Here is a 13,512-nt window from a genome sequence, read left to right as displayed (position 1 = left end):
CAAAGCAGGGTGACGTGCTGGGGGTTGCCATGGAGATACAGTTGCCCCCTGCCTCTCGCACTGGAGAGTATGGGGGGGGGAGGGGCTGCCTGCTGCTCTTATGTGTCAGAGCCCTCTCTGAGGCTGCAGGACCCGAGGTTGGGGCAGAGCAGGGCCTAGCCTTGCGTTTCCCTTGCCTTGGATTTTTATTTATTTGGGTTATTTTGCTTTTTGGGTCACACTCAGCGATATTCAGGGGCTATTCCTGGCTTTGCATTCAGGAATCACTCTTGGTGGTGCCCAGGGGACCCTATGGGATCCTGGGAATCGATCCCTGGTCAACTGCGAGCAAGGCGAAAGCCCTACCTGCCTGCGTCCCTGGTTGTTACTCATTCTTACTTCTTAGTGCCACCAACAAGCAACCCCTAATAAAACATTCATCACCCAACGATCTTGCCCTGCTTTTCCTGGCATCTTTCTTCACACTCCAGGCTTAACCAAACGAAATCTTCTAGAAGCATTATTTCAGCATTTGCCTCTTTGAAAACCATCCTATTTTCAGCTTCTTCCTTTTTTAATAAAACCACCGTCAACCATTCTAAGCATATGTCTCGTATTCCCTTGACCTTGGGATTAAGGTTCATCTCACTTTTTTTGTGACTCAACAGGACAAAGAATTCCTTTGATAGTAACCTAAATTTTGTGGCTTTATTAGTGTCGTTTGTTGTTTTTCTTGTTAGATAGAGCTTTGGTTCTGTTTGTTTTTCCCCAAACTTTTATCCTATTTAGTTGAATGTTACTGCAATAAATGTTTACTATTCACCTTTCCAAACAGTCCGTGGAAGGTGGCACAAAGACTTGCCCTATTGCATTCATCCATTGTTCTATTCCCCTCTCTTTTAAAAAGTCAAAGAGTCAGAACTTTAAATTTTTTAATTGAATTCTCGTGAGATACAAAGATATAGAATCGTTCCTCTTGGATTTCAGTCATATCATGTTCCAGCATTGGTAGATTCACCAGTGTATATTTCCCACCACCTCTGTCCCCCATCTCCCACATCGTCCTGCACCTCTCTGCCAGAGACTTTTCTTCTCTCTCTCAATCTCTCTCTCTCGGCCTCTCTCTGTCCTTTTGGACATTATGGTTTATAACACAGATACTGAAAATTTATCATGAATATCCCTTTACCTCCTTTCAACTCTGTTCTTGTCCAGCCTGATCATTTCCTACTATTATTTTCATACTGGTCCCTTCTCTAACCTAATTGTCCCATGCTCATGATAGACTTGTAGTAGCTTCCAACCACTGGCCATTCCTCCTGGCCCCCTTTTTCCTCTGGCCTTAGATATTAGTCTCATAGTATTTTTTCATGTCCCGTTAGTTAATGCCATTCTTCTATATCTGTCCCTTCTGACTCATTTCACTCAGAAAGATTCTCCCTGTCCATCCATTTATAAGCAAATTCCATGAACTCATTTTTCTTAATAGCTGTGCAATATTCCACTGTATAGATGTACCATACTTTTTCATTTCACTAAAACATCAAATAAAACCTCCACCTGCTAACCTCATCACTTAAGAATTTGTGTGTCTACAAAATAAAAAAGAATAAACCTTTTAAAGAGATAAATGATTAAAACGTTTGTGTTCATTAATACACACATTTTGCCTTCTCTCTGATATCTATGGTTCAATTGCATGTTCTACTATTCAAGTTCAACCCATCTAATTCAGACCTAGATCCCAATGGCCTCCACTTTAAAATAAGTGATGAATTATTAACAAAATCCCCTTTATCCCTTCCGTCTGTTGTTCTGAGGGACCTGACCACAAGAAGAGGCACTCAGGGGCTATTCCTGGCTCTGTGCCCATATTTCTTTCCCTGTGTTCCGTAGTACCTTGGCCTTGTCACAGTGCTAAATGTAGTGCCAAGATTCAAACTAAGATGGTATTATCACATTGCACTCTGTCCTGGACTATGTTTGTGTCTTAATTTTGCCTTAATTTTGTAGTGATTAGGACCACACTCACAAAAGTTTAAATTATTTTATTTTTAATACAATTTGTTATCTACAGTTTCATCCAGTTACTGTTTTATTATCTTTTTTTAGAGTAAAATGTGTATAGAGATTTGTTTTTACCTCAATGTACTTTATTTTTTTTAATTTCTTTAATGGAAATTGAACTGCTTGTATACTGCCTCCAAGGCTTGTCCTCCACAGTGCCATATCCCCAACCTTTGTTCCTTTTACCCTTTACTGTCTTTTCATCACAATCACAATTTTACCTACCACACCCTCAATTTGATCAACAAAACCTTCTAAACTCACTGAATCCATCAGTCTTCAATTATGGTCGTATGTTATACCACAAACCTTCCAAATAGAACCATTATCTTGATTTCAGTATTATAGACTCCTCGACAGAACCCATGTTTGCCAAAGTTTCTAACCCATAAAACTGTAGAGCATTAAATCATATTTGAATGAGTCCTGTTTATTTTCATTTATTTGATAGAAATAGATATTACCTGGCTAATTGTGACTTCCTCTTACGCACATTCAACTGTCTCCAGAGAACTAACCAATGCCATCATCTATGATTCTTTTCCTCCACTCTTTAAGGTTTATCCTGTAATAGGTGTATGTGTATAGGCCCATCCTTCAGAGATCCAGGATCTTTAATGTATAAAAAAAAAATTCCCAGAAAAAAATTTATTCAAGTGACAAAGTCATGACATGAAATATTTCAGGATTCATCAAATTCAAATGATTTTTGAATGATTCATAACAAAATCTATCAAAAAGGGTTTTTCGAATCATGTTCTCTACCTCTGAACAGTGGTTGAGCCATGGGAACAAAAGAACTGCTATCAGTCTTCTTGATAATTTTAATACGATATAATTATGCAATGCACTGTAACAAAATAGGAAATCAAAAACTTTTCAGTTTCAATCTTCACATTTGCTGCTGTCCTACTTTACTTTTTTTCATCTTTTATCTTTTTCTTCTAAGTCATTGTAAATATTTTTGCATCAATCTTCTCAGCGCTGTTTTAACCTTCTTGTTCTTCATGCTACAGATGAGAGGATTCAAGACGGGAGTGATGAAACTGTACTGTATGGATAGCATTAACTCCAGAGGTGAACCTGAGGTAGGCATGAGGTAAGAAACAAAGCCGAACCATGGAACAGGAGCACTGCAGTGAGGAGAGAAGAGTCATTTCATTTCATTTCATTTCATCATCCTGTTATTCGTCGATTGCCTCGAGCAGGCCCCAGTAACGTCTCTTTCATCCTAACCCTGAGATTATATTCAAGGCTCTTTAGGAGAATGAGACCCATCATTGTTACTGGTATTTGGCATATTTGGTACGCCACGGGGAGTTTGCCAGACTCTGCCCTGTGGGCAGGCTACATTCGATAGCCTGCAAGTTTGTCCAAAGTAGGAATGAGATAATAAGATGTCATAAAAGATGTCCTGATAAGATGTCGCGCGGCCGCGCGGTTCAGGGAGATAGATTTTATAGCCTCTGAGTCTTGGCCATTGATGGGATTACACGGCGCCAGGGGGCCAGGTGGTGGGTGTGACCCCCGCCTACTGGAATTTGGAGGATCTGGGTGGAGGATGCTTGACTCCAATCCGAGTAAGCTTGGAGATCTCGGCCCCGGAACCCGTGTGGATTTGTCCCTCTGCCAGTACCTTCAGGTGTGCGGAGAGTGGTCTCAGCATGGTGGTGGCTGGTCCTAGAGGTTTTCGGCTGCTGGAGCCCTGGTCGGGGCAGGGAGGAAAGCTCAACCCACTCCCCTCCAACGGGCCCTGGCGAGGAACAGCCAGGCGCAGGGGCAGACTGCGAGGTGAGAAGAGTAAGTGGAAAAAACTTTGCTTCTGCCTGTGTTAGAACTAATTCTGAGGATAGTAGAGACAATGTGGGTATAAAAGAAGAAGATTACGAGGCAGGTTCCAATGGCATGCAGGAGGGCAGAACAGAGCAATTCTGCAAAATTGGTAGAGATATCAGAACAGGAGAGCGGGAAGAGGAAGGGTAGCTTACAGGTTTAATTATGGATGATTTGACCTTTACAAAATTCTAAATCCAAAGCCAAGAAAACAGAGCTGTTTACTCATCACCTGGTCAAAGAGCAGAGGGTGGCAGAGAGCATCATAGTGGACATAGGCCATCACTGAGAGCAGACAGGGTTCAATTCCTGTACTTCCAAACACAAAGAAGACCTGAACAAGACATCTCTACTACGATCACGGTCACAATCATCCTGTTGTTTGTCGATTGCCTGGAGCAGGCCCCATAACGTCTCCTTCTTCCTAGCCCTGAGATTTTAAAAGAACCATATTCAATGCTTTTTCAGGGCTAGTAGAATGAGTCCTATCATTGTTACTGTTATTTGGCATTTTGAGTACAACACGGGAAGTTTGCCAGACTCTGCTGTGCAGGCAGTACACTTTTGGTAGCCTGCCGGGTTTTCCAAAGTAATAACGGGATAATAAGATGTTGCGTGGCTGGAAATGCAGCCGAGCTTCCGGGAGCTGGGTTTTACAGTCTCTGGTTCGTGGCCGTTGATGGGAACAACCTGGCGCTGGGGGCAGCTCGTGGGTGTAATACCTACCTACTAGAAGATGGGGGATGGGTGGAGAAGGCCAGTCCTGATCTGAGCAGGCTTGGAAATCTCTGCCCTGGGACCCGCATGCCTGGGTTCTTCTGCTGGTTCCTTCATGCATGAGGCTTGTCTGGATGTGTGGAGAGTGGTCTCAGCATGGCTGTGGCTGGTTCTGGAGGTCTTTGGCTGCCGGGGCTCTCTCGGGGCAGGGAGGGAAACTCAACGCATCCCCCTTCGAGGGGCCCCAGTGAGGACAGCTAGGCCTGGGGCAGGAGACTCTCTCTACTAAAACCATGTTTTTTTCCTCTGGGATTGGAGCTTCTCAAGCATCTTGGGTACAGTGATTGAAGAATAGAAGACATCTTGTCTAGGAAGTAGAGATGACTAAGGCAAAAGTACATGAATAGATGGAGGTTAGATTATGTGCAGATCACAAGTATGATCAGCAGGTTCCCCAGAAGAGTCAGATTGTAAATCATCAGGAATAGAACTGACTTTGAACTTGGAGGGCAGCAGGTAATCCAAGGAGGATGAACTCTGTGATACTGCTGTGATTTCCTGAGGCCATTTATGGTCACTATTCTTTAATCAACACTTTGGAAAAAGGCTAAAACCTCTTTGTTTTTTTCCTTTCACAGAAGTTTCCAGAAGCCATCACTTTTTTTTTCCTATAATCTCCTTCCTGCCAAGTCTAATTTTCGCTTTTCTATCTTTACGTCTCATATCTGGCTTCAGTGGTTCCGAGGAGTTCTGGTCTTTGACTTTCTCATGCTGTCAGAGTCTGGGTCACTCCCACTCGACTTTTACTCAGAAGACAAGTATGTTCTGATATCATGACTCTATAAGTTTAAGGGAACTTTCCATCCTTAAATTATACAACCATCTGTTGGGAGGATCCTCCCAGGATGGAGATGCATGCTGAATGATGACTATAGACCGAATAAGATTGCCATTCAATGCCTCCTTTGCAAACCAAAGCACCTAAAGGGAGACAGAGAACAAAAGGGAATGCACTGTCAAAAAAGCATGGTTGGATGAGGGGGGGCGGCTGGGGGTAGGAGGGATACAGGGACCAGTGGTGGTGGAGAATGGGCACTGGTGGAGAAAAGGGTATTCGATCATTGTAAAACTGAAACCCAAGCACAAAAATTTGTAAGTCTACAACTGTACCTCATAGTGTTCCACTAATAAAAATAAAAAAAAGAAAAACGTTACCAAAAGATAAAGTCCAAAAAAAAAATCATACCACCATCTTCTGATGGGTAATGGAGCTCTAAAGCATTACAGCATTATTGAATTCTACAGCATCCTCATTATCAGGAACTTCAGCAGACATCCTAAGTGAACTGATGAACATTCCTGTATACCTCTAGTACTTAATAACTTGGGCTGGAGTGATAGCACAGCAGGTAGGGCATTTGCCTTGCATGCAGCCGACCCGGGTTAGATTTCTCTGCCCCTCTTTGAGAGTCTGGCAAGCTCCCGAGAGTATCTCGTCTACACAGCAAAGCCTGGCAAGCTCCCCATGATGTCTTTGATGTGCCAAAAACAGTAACAACAAGTCTCACAATTTGTTATGAGATGTTACTGGTGCCCACTCAAGCAAATCAATGAACAACAGGAGGATTTAATAATTTAGCTGCTCCTTTCCCCTATTTAAAACCCTCTCAAGGGAATAGACAAAAGAATCTCAGAACTGAGCAGCTCACTGCAGAGATGACCTTGAGCCAGGCCAGGGTGCCTCAGACAGAACAAGTGTTGTCCTTCCACCTGGCCCTTAGAAATCCGGTGGCCATCAAGTTCCAGATCCCATTGAAAAACCAGGTATGTGGGAGCAGTGACTTCAACCTCCAGGCTCAAGGGATAGGAGATGGCTGGTCCTTCCCATCTCCCTGATCCTATGGAACCCTGAATGTCACGCCCATGAACTGCCTCCTGCTACTGTTTAAGCTCGTTAATGGTCATGATCCAGAGACACACAAAAGTATCTCGGAACCAAGAAACTCACTGCAGAGATTTCTCCAGACCATAATTATCTAAAATTTTAGAATTCTAGAAGTGTGTGACTTCTCTTGAAGTCACATGACATTTTATGCTATTCGAAACGCACTGTCACTGTCCTCCCGCTGTTCATTCCCACTTCTGGGAATATATCTCAAGGATGCAAAAAATCACATCTGTACCTATATGTTCATTGCAGCACTCTTCACAATAGTCAAAATCTGGAAACAACCCTAGAACAGATGAATGGTTAAAGAAACTTTGGTACAATGGAAGCTGAATTTCTAGTTTTTGAAGGACTGTCCATATTGTTTTCCAGAAAGATTGCACCAGTGGGCATTCCCACCAACAGTGAAAGAGGGTCCCTTTCACCCCACATCCACGCCAGCACTGGTTGCTTTTGTTCTTTTGAATGTGTGCCAGTCTCCGTGGTGTGAGATGATATCTCATTGTTGTTTTGATTTGCATCTCCCTGATGGCTAGCGATGTGGAGCACTTTTTCACGTGCCATTTGGCCCTTTGTATTTCTGTTTTTGAGGAAACTTCTGTTCATTTCTTCTCTCCCCCCCTTTTTTATAGGCTTGGAGGTTTTTTCTTGTACAATTCTACTAATGTCTTGTATATCCTGGATAGTAATCACTTATCAGATGGGTATTGGGTAAATATTCTTTCCCATTCTGTGGGCTCTTTCTGTATTTTTGTCACTGTTGCTTTTGAAGTGCAGAAGCTTCTTAATTTGATGTGGTACCATTTGCTTTTGCTTGCTTCCATTTGCATGGTCAGTGCTGTTTCATTCTTACAGATGTTGTTAGCTTCAATGTTGTGGAGAGTTCTGCCTAAATTTTTCTTTATGTACCGTATGAGCAATAGCACAGCAGGTAGGACGTTTGCCTTGCACGCAGCCAACATGGCCGACCCGAGTTCGATTCCTCCGCCCCTCTCAGAGAGAGCCTGGCAAGCTACGGAGAGTATCTCGCCCGCACGGCAGAGCCTGGCAAGCCACCCGTGATGTATTCGATATGCCAAACACAGTAACAACAAATCTCATGATAGAGGCGTTGCTGGGCCCGCTCGAGCAAATCGATGAACAATGGGAGGACCGTGACCGTGACCTTATGACTTCATGTCTGATATTGAGGTCTTTAATCCACTTTGATCTGACTTTTGTGCCTGGCATTATACAAAGGTCAGAGTTCAATTTTTTTTGCAGGTAGCTATCCAGTTTTCCCAGCACCACTTGTTGAAGAGGCTTTGCTTGTTCCACTTCATATTTCTTGCTCCTTTGTCAAAGACTAAGTGGTGATATGTTCGTGGGTCTGTGACAGAATATTCAAGTCTGTTTCATTGGTCTGCAGGTCTATTTCTAGCCACGCTGTCTACATTACTACTGCTTTGTAGTATAATTTGAAGTTGGGGAGGTGATGCCACCCATCTTCTTTTCCCCAAGGGTTGTTTTAGCTATTCGAGTTTATTGTTCCATGTAAATTTCAGGAGTGATTTGTCTATTACTTGGAAAAATGTCACGGGTATCCTGATAGGGACCGCATTGAATTTGCCTAGTGCTTTGGGCAGGATTGCCATTTTGATAATGTTAATCCTCCCTATCCATGAGCAGGGGATGTGTCTCCATTCCCTAGTGTCCTCTTTTATTTCTTGAAGTAGTGTTTTGTAATTTTCCTTGTATATGTCCTTCACCTCTTTGGTTAAGCTGATTCTGAGGTACTTGATTTTTTGAGGTACTGTTGTGAATGGGGTTTCTTTTTAGTGTCTATTTCTTGTCTTTCGTTATTTTTATATAAGAAAGCCATAGACTTTTGGGTGTTGATTTTGTAGCCTGCCACTTTACTAACTTGACCTGTTGTTTCTAGGAGCTTTCCTGTAGAATCTTTAGGGTTTTCTAAGTATAGTATCATATTGTCTGCAAAAAAAGATAGTTTGACCTCGTCCTTTCCTGTCTGTATTCCCTTGATACCTTTCTCTAGCCTAACTGCAATGGCCAGGACTTCCAGTTGAATATATTGAATAGGAGTGGCGATAGTGGGCAACCTTGTCTTATGCCCGATCTTAGAGGAAAGGCTTTTAGTTTTTTCCCCATTGAGGATGATACTTGCCGTGGGCTTGTGGTAGATGGCTTTGCTGAGAGTTTTCATCATAAACGGATGCTGGATCTTGTCAAATGCTTTCTCTGCATCTATTGATATGATAATATGGTTTTTATCTTTTCTTTTGTTGATAGGGCTGGAGCGATAGCACAGCAGGTAGGGCGTTCGCCTTACAAGCGGCCAACATGGCCGACCCGAGTTCGATTCCTCCGCCCCTCTCGAGAGCCCGGCAAGCTACCGAGAGTATTCGATATGCCAGACACAGTAACAACAAAGTCTCCAATGGAGACGTTACTGGGCCCGCTCGAGAAAATCGACGATCAACGGGAGGGCCTTTACCTTTTACCTTTACCTTTTGTTGATATGATGGATTATGTTGATCGATTTCTGAATGTTAAACTATCCTTGCATCTCTGGGATGAATCGTACTTGGTCATGGTGTATGATCTTTTTGATGAGTTGTTGGATTCTATTTGCTAATAGTTTGTTGAGTATCTTTGCGCCTGTGTTCATCAGGGATATCGACCTGTAATTCTCTTTCTTCGTGGTATCTCTGTCTGCTTTTGGTGTCATGGTGATATTTGCTTCATATAAACTGTTTGAAAGTGTTTTTGATATTTCAATGTCATGGAAAAACTTAAAGAGGATTGGGAGTAAGTCCTCTTTAAAGATTTGGAAGAATTCACTAGTGATTCCATTTGGGCCAGGACTTTTGTGCTTGGGGAGACTTTTTATTACCGTTTCAATTTCCTTGTTGGTGATAGGTCTGTTCAGGTATTCTAGGTCTTCTTGTTTCAGCCTTGGAGGCTATAAGGAATCCAGGGATTTATTCATTTCCTCGAGCTTTTCATGTTCTGTGTCATAAAGCTTCTCAAAGTACTCCCTGAGGATCCTTTGAATTTCTGTAGTTTCTGTTGTAATGGCCCCCTTTTCATTTCTAATTCGGTTTATTAGGGTTTTGTCTCTCCCTTTCTTTGTGAGTTTTGCTAGTGGCCTATCTATCTTGTGTATTTTCTAAAAGAAACAGCTCTTGGTTTCATTGATCTTTCAGATTTTTTGGGGGTTTCCATCTCATTAATCTCTGCTCTGAGTTTTATTATTTCCTTCCTCCTGTTCGGTTTGGGCTCCTTTTGTTGGTCATTTTCCAAGCACTTAAGCTCTTAGGTTAGGTTATTTATGTGGGCTCACTCCTCCTTCCTGAGGAATGCTTGTAGAGCTATAAACTTTCTTCTCAACACAGCTTTTGCTGTGTCCCCTAAGTTTTGGCAATCGTGTCCTCATTTTTGCTCATTTTGAGGAATGTTTTGATTTCCTCTTTGATTTTTTTCTAAGATACTTGTTGTCCAATAGTGATCCGTTAAATTTCCAGGTTTTTGATTTAGTTTTCTGTTTGTGTGTGTGATTTACTTCTAATTTCAGCGCATTGTGGTCTGAGAAGGTTGTTGATACAATCTCTATCTTCTTAATTTTATAGAAGTATGTTTTGTGGCTCAGCATGTTGTCTATCTTGGAGAATGTTCCATGTACACTTGAGAAGAATGTGTATTCAGTTTTTTGAGGATGAAGTGTCCTGTATATATCTACTAAGTCCCTTTCTTCCATTTTTTTTCTCTCAGATAATATCCTTGCTAAGCTTGAGTCGGGTTGATCTATCAAGAGGTGATAACGCAGTGTTGAAGTCTCCCACTAGTACTGTGTTGCTATGGATGTCTTTCTCCAAGTCTATGAGTAGTTGTTTTAAGTACTTTGCTTGCCCCTCATTAGATGCATATACATTTAGTATTGTAAGTTCTTCCTGTTGCAAAGATCCCGCGATCAATAAGAAATGGCCTTCACTGTCTCTTTTGACCTTCTTCAATCTGAAATCAATGTGGTCTGATACTAGGACGGCTACCCCAGCTTTTTTATGGGAGTTGTTTGCCTGTAGGATTGTTTTCCAGCCTTTGACTCTGAGCCTGTGTTCGCTTTGACTATTGAGATGAGCTTCCTGCAGGCAGCAGAGTGTTGGGTTCAATTTTCTAATCCATCCTGCTGCTCTGTGTCTTTTAATTGGTTGTTTAGCCCATTGACATTGAGAGAGGTTATTTCTATGGGGTTTTGTTCCATTTTTCTGTTGAAATTTGGTATAATTGAGTCTTGTCTTAAAGTACCCCAGTTAGTTGTTCTTATAACCATGGTTTTGAGTCTATGAAGTTCCTGAACTGTTGTTTGTCTGTGAAACTGTGTGTTGTTCCTTCTGTTATGAATGAGAGTCTCGCTGGGTAAAGTATTTTTGGTGAGGCATTTATTTCATTGAGTTTTTTCACTATATTCCACCACTGTTTTCGGGCCATGAGGGTTTCATCAGACAAATCAGCTATGAATCTTAAGGATATTCCTTTATAGGAAATTTCTTTCTTTGATCTTGCTGCTTTCAGAATTTTGTCTCTATCTATCTAAGGTTTTGGTCATTTTGATCAGGATGTGTCTTGGGGGATTTTTATTCCGATTTCTTCTAACTGGTACCCTTCCGGCCTCCTGAATGTGGTCGGATGTTTTCTTAAGCTCTGGAAACGCCGTAGCAATGATGTCTTTGACAGTTTCTTCTTCATCAGGGTTTTCTTACTGTCTCTCTGGGACTTCAATAATTCTTATGTTACTCCTCTTGGCTTCATCACAATCTTCTCTTGCCATCTGTTCCCGAATTATGAGTCTATTTTCCAATTTTTGCTCATTTCTGGAGAGTCTTTGGACTTCATCTTCGAGCTCATTGATTTTGTCCTCAGCAGCTGTTACTCTACTGGTGCGGCCTTCCACTGAGTTTTTCAATTGCCTACCAGGTTTTTCAGGTCTGAAATTTCCGTTTGTAATTTTGTTTGCATTTTCTTCATTTCTACCTTCAAGTCCCCTTGTCTTTTATTGGCATTGTTTTCCATTGTTTCTTTTAGCTCCCTAAGCATTTTCAGTAGCTCCCTTCCAAATTCCTTGTCAGAGAAGTTATCTAGCAGTTCATTACTTTTGGTATGTTCTGGGCTAGTCTCTTCAATAAGTAATCTTGGTGGGCTTCTGCGTTGCTTTACCATTGTGACTGGTGTAGTTTAGAACTTCACACACGCTGTTACTATTCTGCTTAACATGCAGAATTAATTGAGATTAATTCAGAATTAATTGGGATTAATGAATTATTGGCTAACATGTTTCTGGTGGTTTTGCTAACCTAGTGAAAGTTCCATCTAAAAGGGTAACTTATGGTTCCTATAGGATATGTAGGGGGAGAATAATTCGTGGCCACTAACATTGCCGTGGCTCTGGGAAGGGGCCCTGCCACCAGGCAGGAACCTGGATGAGTGAGTAGAGGGTGCCCAGAACGGTTCAGCTTTGGGTTCACACAGTGTGCCTCAATTCCTGTCCCCTGCAGACCAAGGATAAAAACTAGCCATTCTCAGGGGATCTAGTTAGTCGCGCAGCCCTGGGATGGGGCCCTGCCACTGGGTGGGTACCTGGATGAGTGACACAGCAGTTTATCTTATAAAAATGGCTAACAAATATATTTTCCTCTCTCTCACTCACTCTCTCTCTCTGAGTGTCTCTGTCTCTGTCTCTGTCTCTCTCTGTCTCTCTCTGTAGAGGGAAGCACTGTGACAGAAAATGGTTTGGAGAAATAGAACAGAAATAGAACATAGGTTTCATAACCACACCTGGTTCAATAACAGCTGGGTAAAGCATTAGAAACCTTTGATCACTGGTGTGACATCACAAAGTACCACAGATATTGTGAGGTGCAGCTCTGGAGACTTGTGAGCATGGGTTAATCCAGGTAACCCGTGGCACTATACATTCCCAAGGCCCTTGCATTGACCTGTGGGCCCAGTTGGCTCAAAATTAGACCTCCTGAGCATTGAGCCAAAAATCAGTGGGAGGGTCTTCCAGGCGTTACTTGCTTCACTGCCTGGGAGACACCTCTAGGCAACCCTTCTGCTAAAAGCTGGTTATTTAAGAGGTGAGAAAACTTAAGGCAGGTGACTCTATATCTTATACAGATTGCCAAACTGATAGGTTATTGACAGAAACGATTTGATTTGTTTAATCTGAGAAAAGCTTGTCTACCAATTCTTTAGAGGAAAAGCCACAATAATTTATTTGAATTTCAAAGAATTAATCATCCAGTTCTTTATACATGCCTTACTGTTAAAACCAGATAGCTACACCACGTCACCTTAAAGCATAACCTGATCTATTGTGATGCTTTCAAACTCACCTTTCTTTGGAATCTTGTATGTATTTTGCTAGATATTTTGATACCTCTGACCCTCCCTTAAACTCTGAATTTTTACAGGGTTCTTAAGTTTTGGCATCTATCAGGCAAATTTAACCTTGGTGTCTCTTATTTGTAGTAAAATGCCTGCTCTTTATCTGTTCCAAAAGGATATAGCACAGTGGTAAGGTGCTTACCTTGCAGAAGTCTGACCCAGATTTTTGATCCCCCTAGACCCCCACATGGTCCCCTAAGCCCACCATAAGTGATCTGTTATCCCTGAGTACCACTAGGTGTGGTCTAACCCCCTATGAATTCTGTATCAGGTATAATTTGCAGTCCAGAGGGTTGGCTAAAACTGATGAATATTCAGCAATGAAGAACCATTCCTTGCAAAAGTCATTTTTACCTCGGTGTCAAAAATATGTTATGAAAGTAAATAATTTACCTCAATTTTATACTGATAATGAAGTGAATATAGAATACAATACTCACTTCATTATTAGTATAACACTGAGACAAATATTCGATATGCCAAAAATAGTAAATACAATGTGTCTCATTCCCCTGACTCTGAAA

General features: G+C 41.8%; 1 pseudogene; it reads right to left on the bottom strand.

The window, feature by feature from the left end:
* Positions 1 to 2,995: 2,995 nt before the first annotated feature.
* On the bottom strand, positions 2,996 to 5,164 carry LOC130027114 (olfactory receptor 8S1-like; annotated as a pseudogene).
* Between the last annotated feature and the right edge of the window lie 8,348 nt (positions 5,165 to 13,512).

The sequence above is a fragment of the Sorex fumeus genome, unplaced genomic scaffold (genome assembly GCF_029834395.1).
Source record: "Sorex fumeus unplaced genomic scaffold, SorFum_2.1 ptg000036l, whole genome shotgun sequence".
Lineage (NCBI taxonomy): Eukaryota > Metazoa > Chordata > Mammalia > Eulipotyphla > Soricidae > Sorex > Sorex fumeus.
The sequence above is the reverse complement of the archived record's forward strand: the minus strand, read 5'-3'. Positions and strand labels throughout refer to the sequence as shown.